Source organism: Mustela erminea, chromosome 14, assembly GCF_009829155.1.
Source record: "Mustela erminea isolate mMusErm1 chromosome 14, mMusErm1.Pri, whole genome shotgun sequence".
Lineage (NCBI taxonomy): Eukaryota > Metazoa > Chordata > Mammalia > Carnivora > Mustelidae > Mustela > Mustela erminea.
The window spans coordinates 62,559,296-62,574,824 of NC_045627.1; positions in this window are offsets into that span (position 1 = coordinate 62,559,296).

Sequence of the window (15,529 nt, forward strand, 5' to 3'; positions counted from 1 at the left end):
CATTGTGCCAAAAAGTAGATTACTGGTTGTCTAGAGCTGGGGGGATTTAGGGAGAAATGGAGAGGGACTGCTCACGGTTATGGGGTCATGAGGTAATGAAGATTGTGGGAATGGTCGCATAGCATTGTGAATGTATAAAAAATATTCACTTACCATTCATCCAAGTACTTAAATATTAAATAAAAATATTCCCAAGTTTTAAAAACAAAATATTACCCAGAACGTTAGTTTCATATGCTTTCCCCAGTGGAATTCCCCTCTCTCCTGTCAACAGTAGTTCTGAGTTTTATGTTACTCATTCCCTTCCTTTTCTTTCCGTCCATTGTTCTCTGAGGTTTCTAGCTGTTTGATTGCTTTTAATGACCAGCATGTTTGCAGCAGGGAAGATTCTAGACCGGACTAAACAATTTCTCAGGTTTCTGAGTGAGAAATCCAGACAAGAGGAGTAAAATAGCTGTCTTTGCACTCCCATGGCCACCCTAAGGATCAGGGATTCTGGGTGCCCTGGCTCTATCTTAAAACAGATTGGTTTAGACCATTAGTCATGGGCTATCAAAGGTCAAAGGGATTTTAAATATCATCTAGGCCAGAGGTGGTAAATAGACATGGGCTCATGCAGACATCACTAATCAATCATGGCATTCTCTCACTGTCCTGTCTGGCTCCAAAGCCAAACAGTTTATTTGTTGTTAAATTACAGCCATTCCTCATAGTCTAACTCAAGCCTTCTCCTCCAAAAGTCTGTACAGAACAATTCAACTCCCACTTACTTCTGCACATATTGCTCTGAACATACTTTTCTGGGTCTGGTTGGCATGGCTCCCATGGGGTACTTGTAAGCCACTGGAAGGCAGGGGCCTTTGCCTGTTCTTATATTCCTCTGGGTGCCTAGGCAACCGTGGATATACAGTTGGTGCTTCATTAGCACCCACTCATCGATGGATCTGCTGAGTTCATGTTTGGCCAAGCCTTGAGTGGGTCTCTGACCATTTGAAAGCCAAAGGTCAGCTTCTCCAAGACGATGCGATTGGGGGAGACTCTAATTCACTCACAATATCCCTAGATCTTGTCCTTAAAACCATTTACCATGATCTACTTGGATCTTTACTTCCCACGTATACCTAAGTCTCCCAGACTGTGACCTGCCAGCTTCTGGCCTGTCTTGCCCCATCAGCACTGGCGCAGCCACCATGACGGGGATGCATGCGCTGAACTTGCCTCCGGCCACGGCTGCCCTGTCTGCCCTGGGCAGCTGCCTCGCTTGGCCCAGCTTAACTCTCCTGGGTTGGGCCCCTCCCAAGTTTGCCTGGCAAACTGGACATCAGGGCACTTCCCTTTCTGTGGTCCATTTATTTGTTTAGAAAGTGAATTTAACTTAATTTCCAGAAAGTTTTGTCTCAAACCTCTAATTTTTTGCCATGGTTTTTGAATTTAGATGGATTAAGAAGCAAATTTCCAGGATGCGGGACAGCTAAATAAAAATCCAAATATTAAGTGAATCATCTTGTTGTGTCAAAGAATACTGACAAGAGATCAAGCTGTGGGATCAACAAGAGACCAACCCTAAAATATTGCACGTTTGGGAATGACCTTTTGAAATAAATAGTTTAAAGATTTTTGTCTGTGCCAGCGGAAGCTGCCAGCTGGTAGCTGGGCCACCTCAGTCCCCTTGCCACGGTCTCTTCTCCACGGGGCTCGAACAGGCTCGGCCGTAGAGCGTCAGGGTTCCAGGAGCAGCAGAGGGCAAGCCCCACTATGCAAGCACTTTTCAGATCTCTGGGTCACAGTTGCTACTGTCTGACTGGTCAAAGAGTGTCAAATGGCCAAGCCCAGAACGAGAGCAGGAGGACAGACACCTCCACCGAGAGTGGACTCAGGGAACCAACTATGGTTGTCACTATTGCTAAAACTGTGGTCGATGTTAATCAATGTTAATTTATTAAGCACCTACTAAATACCACAGAGTGTGCCAGACGCTTTACTCCTTATTCCACGTAACCATCACAGCTCTCTGAAGCATCGCATCCTCACTGAGGGAGGAGGAAGCATCACTCGGAGACACTGAGTCACGTGCTCACATGGTTAGCAAATGTCGGAGCAGAGATTCAAACCTGGGGAGCTGGGGAGCTGGCTGGAACCTGTCCCTCAGAGAGAAACATAAAGTAATCACAGTGAGAACCCTCGGGAGACAACACAGAATCTACCTGAACCGAACCTCTCTGGGGAGCTCCCTAGTACATCTTTCTCCTGACCTAGGAGGGAGGGTGCCATGTGTCTCTGGGCAGATAAGAGTAACTAGCAATGACACCCACTGGTGCCTGTGGTCCTCTTTCCCTCATGACTGGAGATGAGAAGAAAAAGGAGGGAGAAGGGAAACACATTGTTCCTTGGGGACCAGTGTATCAGAGCCGAGGCTTCAGCACGGGGAGCATCTGAAGAACCCCTCTTCTTTCTTGCCCTGCTCAATATCAGGCTTTGCTTTCTGAGGGTTCACGGGTCACCTGAGCCTTCACACACAAACTTTTCACAGTTTTGACAGTGCTAGAGTAAAGACATGACTCGAGCTGGGCCACACACATGGCCAAATTCAGATAGTTCTCATCTGATACAAAATCTCAGAAACCTTATTACTGTGGCCCCAATGGGAGTGCTCACTTAGGCATGTGCATCCTACCAGTGACAGGTCAGAGGACAAAGGAGGCATAGGTCGGGCCATGCCAGTGGAATTCTGCCCTTCCAGCCTAAGAGCCTCTGGCCTGGTAGGCTATTGGAAGTTGCGTGGGGTTGAGTCAATACTTCTTTGTTTTCTAAGACCAAAAAAATTTTTTTTTTAAATGCTGCTTTCAAGTTCAGTGGAAAGGACCTCAGAGCATGTGGAAAGAGCACGGAGCACGACAGTGCAGCCAAGGCCAAGCCCAGTGCAATCTGGGGCTTTGCCTCGACGATTCAAAACCTGGGTCAGGCCCTGACCTTTCACTGCCTGCTGACTTTCTGACGGCTAATTACTGCACAGGGACCAACGCGTCCTTCTGGGTGATGCACAGAGGCCCGGACACAGCCCCAGGGATCCCTCTTTCCACACACAGTGTGAGACAACAGGAAAAGGATGTCCGGCCCCCAAAACAGCACCTGACTCAGGCCCAGCCTGACCTTCACCTGAACCCACCCCAGCACGTTCCCACACTCAGTGCCCTCTTTATGCCCCAGTGAAAAGCGGTGGTTGTCTTGCTTGGTGCCCAGCATGCCAGCCTGTTTACTCTTCTCCAGAGAGAATATTTCTGGGCCTGTCCTCTTTTTCTTTAAAAGTATCCAGGACAAAGCTCCCCTTACAGATCAAGGCAGGATTGTGGGTCCTATTCGAGTTTCGTCTTCCTCCCCCAGGATAAACAGCTTTACCCTCAGCCCTTATGAATTCCTTCCTTATTCTTACTTATCTTAGAAGCTGTTTTTAATGCCCCTGAAGTCTCATGATCCATCCACAAAAGCGCCTCTGAACGTATCCCATGAGCCTGTAACCCACCGTTAACCGGCTGGTAGGTCAAGGTCTTGGCGGAGACTAGACTCAAACTCAATTCTTGACTTGGATTCCAGGGCTCTTCTCTTTATACTATTCTGTGTCCTCCCCAAGAGGGAGACAGAGGAGAGCAAGGGCATGAGGAGTAGAAGGAGATGCAAGTCATCCCCTCTGCTCTGGTGGCAAGTCACAGGGACTGGTTCTAGCTACTTTCAGTGGGAAACCTTTTTCCTGGAGGGCCACTGGATGGCCCAGATTCCAGTGGGAGGTAGGAAAGCCAGGCTTTGAAAAGGACAAGAACCAGAGTGATCTACTGCCTGGGCAAGAGAAACTCATTAATAGCCTTCTTGGGGTCCTCTCCCTGGAATAAATTTGTGTTAATGATTTCCCTTTCACTCTGCAATTGTCGAAGGCCCAGGAGAGAGCCTGGTGGATTGTCCTGGGACCTTGTGGGTACCAGTAGGCCAGCGAGACAAGAGCCCTGAGATGGTGCACATGAGGGAGAGACATCTAACTCAAGACGCTATTAGCAAATGAAGAAGAAATGGATGCTCTGAGTCCAAACAGCAGATGACAGCTACTCTAGAACATTCTGGGTGTTGGGAGCTAAGACTATGGCCACTCCAAACTGAGTTAGGCCTAGGGCAGGGCCCTGGAGGTTGAGTCTTATGCCCTTGGGATGGCCACCATCTCCTTCTCTCTAGCAGAGATGGGCTGGGCCTTCACATCCTCCAAGCCTGGCTGCCGGGAGGGAGCAGATCAAATTCTCTCCAAAAAACTTAAAAGATTCAATGGTAAGGATGAAGACCAGTCAACAGGTTATAATTGGCTATGCAGACAACATACTGGAGTGGGCTTTATAGTCAAGCGACTTGAACTGGAAGATTTAGCACGATTCGCCAGATAGGAGATGCTGGGAAAATGCCCACCTCTTCTCTGAGCCTCAGCTTGTTCTACTCTAAGATGGGGATATAATAATGTGTCCTCAGTCTCCACTGTTGTTCCATCAAATGAACCAAGAATTATCAGAAGTCTGCACGCTGGGAGCTATAGACAGCTACAGGAAAGCATTGTTCTACTTTTCATTATGATCGAGTGAGGCCAGGCTGCTCAGGATAAGTGGCTGGCGCCTGGAACAGCAGCTGCGAACCCAGTACCCAAGTGGAGGCTTGAGGGTGGCAGATGGAGGGTCTGGAGGGTATAATCGTTTGGACTTTAAGATTGCTCTCCACTTCAAGCATTGCAAATAGCCGAAGCATTGCACACATCCCAAGGCCAAAGGACCTGAGCAGGGGCTGGGGTGGGAGGTGGGGAGGGGATGATAAATTTCACTCCCATTTTTACAGCTCTGATTTAAACTCCATCTCCTTTCCAAAGAGCCCTACTGCTAAACTCTTCCTGGTAATTAGGCTCCTGAAGCTGAGCACTAACAAGGGGTGGGGGTGGGGGCGTCCCTCCAAACATCCCGTCTTTGCCTTCCTGGGTTGGCATCTTTCCCTTCGCAGGTTGGCACTGTGCAAGGATGGGACCTGATGAAACGCTGCCGCTTTTATCGCCTGCCTGTGTCGCGTTGGCTGTCCTTCCTGCAGCTGTGTTCCACCGCAGGCACTTCAATCGTCACTGCGAAGAGCCCCACCTCTGTGCCCCGGGAGGACGTGAATTCCTCTCTCGGCTCCCGTGCCCACTTCAAGCCATCTGCATGCCCTCCAGGGAGCGCGCCACCTGCCATCTTGATGTTCACAACCATCCAAAGCCTCCGGAACCACACTTTTGACGCTATTTATGCCCCCAGAGCATGAAACAGAAAGAAAGCCCTCTCATCTCTCTATTCTAACTGAATGTTCCGTAGGGGTTCTGGGGACAGGGGCCTATGTGAGCCCTTTTCCTAATTTCTCGTGGGCTTCCTCCTCCTTGGCCCTTAGTGATCCTTCCAGACCTTCTTCTCTTAAGACATTATTCCCACTCGTCTCTTTATTGCTTCTTTACTTCCAGGAGGCTTTTTGTGATTATGGACTCGATTTTGTGCTGTGTGGCCAGCCCCTAGCACAAGTGCTCAGTACGGGCTGGTGAGGTGAGTTCCCCCAAGGCCGCTGTCCCGCAGTCAGAACTAGGCCTTAGTAAAGCCGCATTCTGGAAAGGTTCTGTTAGCCTCACTCCAGGAACTGGAATCTTGTTTGCCAGAGTCCCTTGGGGGAACCCTCCAGGACAGATTTATAATTATAAAGGTATCCCGTAAGGTTTTTACTGTAGAATTTCTAAAGGCAACAAAGAATTGTTTGAGACTGTCTGTAGCTACACCACAGAATGAGAATTATAGACTGTTTACTGTAAAGTCAACTTAAGTCTAATTATATACCATGAACGACAGACACACAGTGGGCTTCTGCTATTAATTTCCAATCACTCCTCACCCGGGACTGGTGAAAATCCTCAGCCAAGCGTGGTTAAGGAAGTGTTTCCGTTTTCACCTGGTTGGGGTTTATCATCTCTTGTACTCAAGCTTCTAGGCAGTTCCTGCCCCACACTGGTCGGTCCTGGGAGACTCCCTTCCTTCCGTCAGGATTCCTCACGTCGAGATCTGTGCAGACCCCTTAGTTCTGCTTACGACCCTACACAGTTCAGATTGAAAATTAAAAAGGTAAACGTGGAGCAATTTGGGTGGGGTTCACCGCATGCCAGCACTAGAAGGGGCCCTAACCATTATGGGGTCCTGGCATGACACAGGTTCTATCTCCGGTGCCACACCCAGCGCGCTGAGGCCAGGCATTGCCGGAAAGCACGCCGTAACCATTTGGTGATTTGGCCACAAGGAAGGAATGAGGGCTGACGTGACATATGCCGCGTACTTGCCTCCTTGGGGAAAGACAGGGATGTGGCTGAGTGAAGGGAGGACAGGGTTCGAGCTGAAGATATCCCTGGCGTTTTAGGAAAATGGAGACCTGGGGGCCAAAATGGTGCTCATTTACTCAACATCAATGGATATTCACAATCACTTTCAGTCCCACAAGGCCAGTAGCAAAGTGAAAAACAGCAGCACGGGTGGCTGGTCACGAGCTGGCAGGCCGGGGAAGAAGAAGCCTAACTTCAAACGTTGGCCACAGAGGGGCAACTCAGCCGCGCGTGGGCGGGACGCCGGAGGCGACAGACTGCCAGCCCCGCCTCCCTCGGACAGGTGCAGCCAACACGGGCCCCATGTGTAGAAGAATCTTGACTCTCAACAGATTACTGCAAACTCTGTTGCGACTTTAGCAGAAGGGAAGTTGACGCTCTGTGAAGGCAAGTCACACTGGATGAAGGTTCATGAAAAACGCAGGTGAATGAAAGTTTAAGTATCTGAGGCAACTATTATGCACCTATTAGATAGGATGATTATTATGAATGGAAGGGTTTAGAACCACACGGGAAAATGCTTGTTATGACTTTAAGTGAAACCAGTTTTGTAAACCCAGGATGATCTCAATTAGGAAAAAAAAAAAGTGCTTCACTGGAAAAAGCCCTCTTTAGCCCTTGCTGGAGTAAGAAATGGTTAATGTGATGTATTAATGCGTCGTTATGTTGTTATAGCTCTTGGTGTTTTCATCTATCAGGCGTCAAAACACTAGCAGAATTTGTGTTGAAGGGCTGTGCTTGTGGGTGCAATTTTCTTTGGTTAGTTTTCTTAGATAATTCCTTCCTGTTTAATGCAGCAATATTAGAAAAGAAAGAAGAGTTACATAAAATAAAAACATTCATAATTCTACCCCGGATAGAAAACATTTGGGTGTTTTCTTTCCAGATATTTTGATATACAAACAGACACGTAAGTACCCTTATAAATTTATAAAGTTTGTAAATTTGGGGCCATTCTCTGCAGCTGGTGAATATTTATAAAGCTATCCGCCTCCCAGGGGATGGTGCCATCCTAGCCCTGGGGAAGTTGACGGGCTTCACACCCCATGGACTATTATGGGCAAAGGAGTGTGTAATCCAACCAAGTCTCTGTGTTGCATCTAGAAGAAGACATGAGACGTAAAAGCAAGATAATGGGCAAACTTCTCAGTTTCTGAAGTGGCGCCCTCCCCCACCCCCATCTGATGAGCTCTTTACTTTTGTCCTAGAAAAAATGGCAAAGGGCAGGCTGGCTCATCGAATCTCTCACCCCTGCCAAATGGTGTGTGGACAGGAAAATGTCAAGTGATCATACTAGAAGGATGTGGCCCAGAACAGTGCCCTCCTGGAGGAGGGGGCGTGCCAGCCAGGGTTCCCCCACCTTCCTGCGACCCAGATACGGGCCCTGACGCCACCCACCCTCTCCGTGTTGGAGATGTGTGCCCACCCAGTGGGGCAAGGCCCCAGAGCTCTCTAATGCTGCCACGGTAGACAGGTGAGGCACAGTAAGGAGGCTGATGAGGAACCGCCTCTTTTCTTTTGTTCCCAACCAGCTGCCAGGAGAGGCGTGAGAGGGAAGAGACCCCATCCCTGGGGGCGGGAGCCACTTTGGGGTCCTGTAGTAATTTCCCAGGCTGCTGTCACAAAGTCCCCCAAGCTAGGCAGCTTACAACAACAGAGATTTGTTTTTCACAGTCTGGAGGCTCAGAGTCCCAAATCCAAGTGGCAGCAGGGCCCTGCGCCCTCAGAAGCCTCCAGGGGAGGATCCTGCCCGGGTTTCTTGGCGAGTCTGGTAGCCCCAGGAGTTTCTGGGCATGTGGTGCGAAGTTAGAGTGTGTGTTTGTGTGTCCTTCTTATGAGGACGCCTGTCCTACTGGATTAGGACCCACTCTAATGACTTCATCTGAGCTTGACGCATCTGCAAAGACCCTCTATCCCTGTGAAGTCACAGTTACGGTTCAGGGGCGGGGGTTAGAACTTCAACATGTCTTTGTGGAAGCCAACGGAATTAATTCTCTATATCTATCTATAGCTATCTCCCTGTATCTGGAGGGACGATGAAACAGGACAGACTTGCTATCTAAAAATCCTGCCATTCTGCCTTACTCACTCCGTAAGATGCAGGAGATCGTCTTAGTATTTCCATGACGATTAGAGCTTTGGAAAAGTCATTTAACTTGTCTGGGCCTTGGTTTTCTCATTTATTAGGTGAGCTCAAGCAGAGACTTCTCAAGGTGTTGTGGCTGTGAGATTCTGGTAGGAATGAAGTGTCTTTGGGACAACCCTGAACCGCCCCCGCAAAATGCGGATCGGTTCTGTGGTTCCTGCCCGTGACGCCCAGACACATTCCAGGGACGTTCCTCCTCGCCTACAATTCAAGGCTCTTTGCCAGTAACGTGCAAAAATTTGGTATTCATAAGCTAAAATTAGTGTTCACATAGTTTGCTAAGGACTCAAATTTGTTTTTCCTCCTCTACTTTACCTAGGTGGAATTTCTCCGATTTTTGGAAGGAGTCTTTTTACTTGATTTTTCAGCAGTGGTGATGTGGCTTTCAGTGGCTGGTATTCTTACTTTTTATTTATAAATTACCACTGGGTCTGTGCTCTCATTATCCATTTTGGGCCGATGACAGGTTTTTGTTTGTCCTGAGTGGGTATTTCCGGCCTGTGTAATCGTCCACTGCCCGGACATTACATAGAAATGAATTGCAGGTCAGTTAAGCAATGGCTCATCTATCCCTGTTGCTAAGGGAGAGATAGACATAATCCCTGACTGTTTGCTTGTACAGTAGAGTGACCAGCCAGGCCAGTTTGCCCAGGAGAGAGGGTTTTGCTGGGATGCAGAAGTGTCAGTGCCAAAACCAGGAAAATCTGGGCAAGCTGGCATGATTGGTCACCCTGTTATTTACAGATTCTTCGTTGGTGGCTCACTTGCCTGTGCTATTCAAATAGCTTTCATCTTACACTCGAGGGTAGTAGAATAAAATTAGTAGGGTTATTTTTGAGACCAGAAGGCATTCACTTATAATCAAGTGGATAACGTCAGGTTCTTCTCTTTTTAAGACAGGCAGGAAGTGAGTCACGGATGTTGCATGTTCAAGTTCAACATCATGGATTCATCTGGTTCTTCTGTATTCTCTTCTCCTTCCCTTAAACCCAACCCCTCTAATTTATCCAGAAGAGACATGGAGTAGGTGGGGTGTTGGGCATCTTTGGCCCCCATTCAAGTAGGTATAGCCAGCAAAGTCTGGAAAGCCCTGCAGAAGGTTCATGATAATGCCCTCTCCTCACGCAACCAAGGCTACAAGTCTGCTCTGACTTGGTCCAAGTTTCTAGCAAACGCAGAGAAAGAATCACAGCTTCAGGAAGCATCCCTGGAGGTCCTTACTGAGAATCATCTAAAGGGTAGTTAGCTCTCCCCACCTTAGGAAGACTTTGACGTTGGTATGATCTCCTTTAGATGATGTCCAATACCGATCCTCTTATTTGGCTCCACTGTTTCAAGCGAAGGGGGAGGGGGAGGAGAGGGAGCGGCCATTTCTTTCCATGTTCATCTTAACATGTCAGAAGGAGGACGAGGGACTTTGCTTTTGACTTGATGTAATTTAGACCCTCCCAACAACCGCAAGAAGCATGACTGACCCTACTCCGTATATCAGGAGCCTACATTGAAATTCCAGCCCAGCATGCCCCCTCCTGGCTCAGCTCAAACCCTGGTCTCCTCACCGCTTCCCACAGCCTCTGAGGTCCCCTAAACCCCAGCATGCCACTCACCTGGACAGAGGTCACTGTCAAATCGTGAAAAGGCAGAAGACTTAAAAAGCCCAAACAACCCATTGAGAGGTTGACAATTTTTTAAAAAGATTTTATTTATTTATTAGACACAGAGAGATATCACAAGTAGGCAGAGAAGGGGGGGAAGCAGGGCCCTTGCTGAGTAGAGAGCCCGAGGCAGGGTTCAATCCCAGGATCCTGAGATCATGACCTGAGCTGAAGGCAGAGGCTTAACCCACTGAGCCACCCAGGCGCCCCAAGAGGTTGACAATTTAAAAATAAGACCGACACGTTCTCAGCTTGGAACGGAAGCTCCTGATGGACCCGCCTGCAGAACTCATTGCCCCCAATTTGCCCCAAGTCCTGGGTGACCCCTCCCCCCCGGCTGTATTGAGGGCTCTGTTGACTCATGGGGCATCGTGGCCACAGGAACGGAGGCTGAACCATCAGCAGAAGCAGCTCACAGCTCCTCTTTTATTTCTTTATGTTTTTGACTTGGAATATCTTTCCTAACACAAACATTTTTTCTGCCTTACATTTCTAGAGGAGTTGTCCTTAAAAGTGGGTAGGCGACCGTGTCGTGACCTAATTCCTGTTCAGCCATAAGACTTTTCTGGCAGGGGACAGACTCCCAGCATTCCAGTCGGGGTTAGTGGTGGGGCTGCTATTTATTTAACTGCTAATCCCACTTATGTGAAATTAATTTACTTGACTACTATAACTCCCCCTGCTTCCTGCCCCAGAGGGCCCCTATAATTTACACCTGACTGCCCTATTATGCTCCTGCTTCCGGGACTAAGGGTTGGGAGCTGGGTCTTGGGGTGACTCCCGTTAGGAGGTCGTTTATACAGAAGAGAGGCTTTCTCATTATAGACTGCGGAGAGTAACTGCAAAAGCAGTGGTGTTGGTTTTATTTTTTTTCCTCTTAATAATCAGTTCCCCTTTAGGCCATCCCTTCAAGGAAGTTTGTTTACTATTATTAACCTTCTTCCCAAACCAAATATGGGCCGCTCCAGTGTATACAGTGTGTGGATGAGTTTCTGCCTTCTCTGGGGGAAACCCAGCCCCTGGGTTGTCACCTGCCTCGATCCTTGATGAAATATAGGTCAGCTGCACAAACCCAGAGCAGGTGCTTCCAGCAGAGGTGTCTGGACAGCTCTTGAAATGGGAGGATCTAGGGGTCGCTACTTTCACAAGGTTTTACAAATCTCTAATAAAAGAGCAGGAGATGCTAACTATGCTCCCCAAATCCAGGTCCCATGGCCAGGGTCTCTCCTGTGGCAAGGGTGAACAAGGAGCCTTTGGCATTGATGCTGCTGGTGACAGGACTTTCTACAGAGACCAGAAGCCTCACAGGCTTCCTGCTGACACCCCCAAACTGAGCTCCTGGCCAGGGAACACAGCTGGGCGTGATGGTCTGAAAAACCGATTCTAGCGGCTTGGAGAGAAGATTCCATTCCTAGCTCACTCTCATCTCATTAGAGGGTTTCAGCAGAGAGCCAAGAGAGGGGATGCAGGCAGCCCAAAAGCTTGCCTTGGATGGTCTCTGCTAACACTCTGAATGTGGCCACTTAGACAAGTGAAGGGACTGGCCATCCTCTAACTAGTGTAAAATCCCCAATATCTTCTCAAATGAACTCCACGTTGCTTGTAGAACAAAGTCCACCTTCAGCCAGACATGAAATTTCCCAGTAGTTTGAGCCTTTGTTCCCTCCTATTTCCCATCACTGCTTTTCACAAATCCTCTTCCCAGCCAACCGTGTGTTCCTGAGCTCACTGACGCAGTGGATCCCAGCCCGCATTCTCTGCTCCTTCTCACCCCTCTGCCTTTGCCCCTGCATGGAGGAAGCAGGATGCGCTCTTTATCCTTTTCAGTCAACAAATCTTTTCACCCATGACGTCTAGGGCACTCTCACTGTAGCTCAGGTCCCTCTGCTGGAGGAAATTCTCCCTGAACCCGCCGGCTCACAAGCAGCCGTCTCTCCATTACTTTTCACTGGTGTGCTCTGTGCAGAATCACACGGGCCTGGAGACATTAGTGATACTTTATATGCATGTCCCTTGTCTCCCCCCCCACTAGAGTTTAGATGCTTTGAGACTAGAGATCATGGTTTCACATTCACCGACAGCTCTATACCTAAATCGGTCAACAATTAGTAGACTTGATTATGATATAACCATATCTACTAATTGGGTCCAGAGAGTAGCTTCTACTAATTGGGTCCAGAGAGTAGCTTGCTTAGACCATGACCTTGGGTGTGAGAAAGACTTCAACTCAAATCCTGTGTCCACTCACAGCTTTGTGACCTTAGGTAAGCTATTTAATGTCATTGGCTCGTTTCCTCGGTTATGAGCACAGACAACTAGTGTAATTGACTCCTGGGCTTGTTGCAGCTTTAAGGGAACTAACGTATGTGAAATGCATGGTCAGTGCAGTGCCTGACACAGGCACGGGACCCCATAAACAGCAGCAGTTAGTATTTTCCGTTTTTTTTTTTTCGGGGGCGGGGGCTGGTGCCCAGATACTTCTGCTACAGCAAGACTCGACAAATTGCAAATTAACAGACACGGTTTTAGAGGAGGCTCCTAGAGAGAATGTTGAAGTGAGTTTGGAAACCTAACAAGGACAGAAAGGAGAAGTTAACTCAAGTCTATTCCTACCAAGTTTTCAGGGTTTCGCAGGTGGACTAGTTTTTAGCTGATATCCCAGATAGTGCAGAGCTCTTCCCGGAGGCCAGTGAAGATTGACTGGGCCTGACTCTGAAAACCGTACTTGTCACCTGACCTTGAACGTAACAAACAGCCCCTGAGGAAGGTAGCTCCAATTACAGTCATGGAGTCGGAGGAACTCATTCAAGGCGGATTGATTTATCAGACCAGAAATACAGCTCAACAGCCCACACACCGATTCTGTCTTTGGCAAACTGCCCTGCCTGCTTCTCTCTCTCTCGCCCTGACATATTGATCTGTGTGTGTGAGTTGGTGTATTTTATTGTAGAGGGGTGTGTGTGTGTGTGTGTGTGTGTGTGTGTGCGTGCTGCTGTCCCAGAATGGCAGCCCTTCACTTGGGGGTCCTCTTTCTGAGGGATCTCCAAACCTGAGATCAAAGGAGATCTTGCTCCAGTTCTTCATATAGCAGCTTTAATTTCATCCCTTTGCTTCAGGTGGGCCCAGAATGTTCCAGACTGCCTCTTGCCCTGTCTGAACATTATGCTTCTGAGCATGGCAACATGTCATTCTGTAAGGAAGAAAGAAACCTAGCCTTTGTTGTGTGCCTCATGTTGTGCAAAATATCATGATCCCCATTACTCAGGAGAAACTGAGACTCAGACATGCAAAGAACCTTAGCCAAGGTCATATGTCCGTAGAGCCAAGATCCAAACCTGGGTGGGTCTGACTGTTGACCTCAGCAATGGCTGACTCCAGGCTTAGCCCAGCAAGAGATTTCATTACCACAGGGTCATTTAAAATGGGAATATTCTGAAATCTAGGGCCACAAATTAAATGTGTATCATCAGATACATTTTGTACCCAGATCTGGCTGTTTGGCCTCTCTTGGATCCTCTGTTGCTGTGTAACAAATTATCCCAAACTTAAAACAATACCCACAGTTTTTATAGGTCAGGACTTCAGGTGGGTTTAGCTGAACCCTCTGCTTGTGGTCTCGTGGGGCTGCAGTCAGGTGTTGCCCAGGGCTGCACCGTCCTCTGGAGACTCGACTGGGGAAGGAGCCATTTCCGAGCAGCATTCAGTTCCTTTGGACTGTAGGACTGAGGGCTTCAGGCTTCTTGTTGGCTGTTGGGTGGGGGCTGCTCTCAGTACATAGAGGCCATGTCAGTGACTTGCCATGTTGACCTTCCCAGTGGGGCCCCTGCTCTTTCACAGCCAGCCAGGGAGACCAAGCTTCCTGAAAGATGGGCACTATTACCTTTCGTGACACAGGTATTACCTATGACCTTTCATGACACATACATCCCATGACCTTTGTCATCATCTGTTGGTTAGAAGCAGGTCCCAGGTCCTGCCCACACTTAAAGGGAGGAGTCACACAAGGGCATGAACAGCAGGAAGCAGGGCTTATGGGTGGGGGCATCTTGAGGGCCTGTCCACCACATCCCTCTTGTCCTTTTCCTTCTTTTTTCCCTTTGCACCCTCCTCCTCACTTCCCATCCTAGTCTAGACTCAGAGCTAGGGCTTTGCCAGTAAGTAAGAGCTTTACAGTAATAATGTTAATAAGAAATATGATTTTGTGCCAGGCACCAAGCTAGTTTTCATTTCACCTTTCTATTCAAGTATAACACACATGCAGAAAACGGCAACATCCTGTGTGTAGAGCTCCGTGATTTTTTTTGGACACTGATCACATGCCTGTAACCATCACACAGATCAAACACAAGAATATTACCAGCAGCCCAGGGCCCTCCCCCATCTCCCTTCCAGTCCCTAACACCCTCAAGGGTGGATCGCTAACAGCAGAGATTACTTTTTACATGTTTTTGTACATTTTATAAATGGAAATCCGCAGCCCGTAGTCTTCTGTGTCTGGTTTTCTTGACTCAACATGGTCTTGGGTCATGTTGGTCTGGGTGTACTTTTCTAATTGCTAAATAGGATTCCATTTGAGTGGACCTAGCACAATTGACTTGTTTGTTCTACTGTTGATGGGCACGTGGGTGGTTTCCAGTTTGGAGGCCCTCATTCATGGGGGTTTAGTATGTGTCTTTTGTGAACGCATAATCACGTCTGCTGGATATATACCTCGGGCTGAGTTGGTGGGCTGCAAGGTACACATATTTTGGTGAGCTATGTTCATATATATAATCCTCACGTCCCCACTGTGAGGAAGGCATCTTCAGCCCCTTTATGCACAGCAGTATTTGAGCCAGACCCACGTTTCCTGAAGAGGTCCTGGAGGATGGGACCAGAGGAAAGGCCAACTGGCACAAGGGAGAAAGTGTAGGTCTTGGATCTGGTGTTTTCTCAGTATTGACAACTTGTTATGAGTTTTTTTTAAGAGACCCATTGTTTTTGGAAGATTTCTGCATGCCAAGCTACTAAGCAAATTCTGTTGGCCCCGTATCATTTAAGTCATCTCCCAATTCTCTTATTAGTCACAGAGCAGCTACAGAGCTCCTGATCTGACATCCTGCCTAACAGAACTGTTGTAATTTCAGATAAAACCAAAGAAAGTCCAGGTTTGGGTTCACCTTTGACATCTCCTTTCAGGAACACAGGGTTTCTGTGGGGCTGTTGAACCCCTGGTGATACGCTGCCCTTCCCCTTTGTGATATTTAGGGAACTGTAAGCGAGACTGATCTTCACTCTCCCACTAAGAAAATCTAAGACCCACACCATGTCTGAAATCCTTGGATT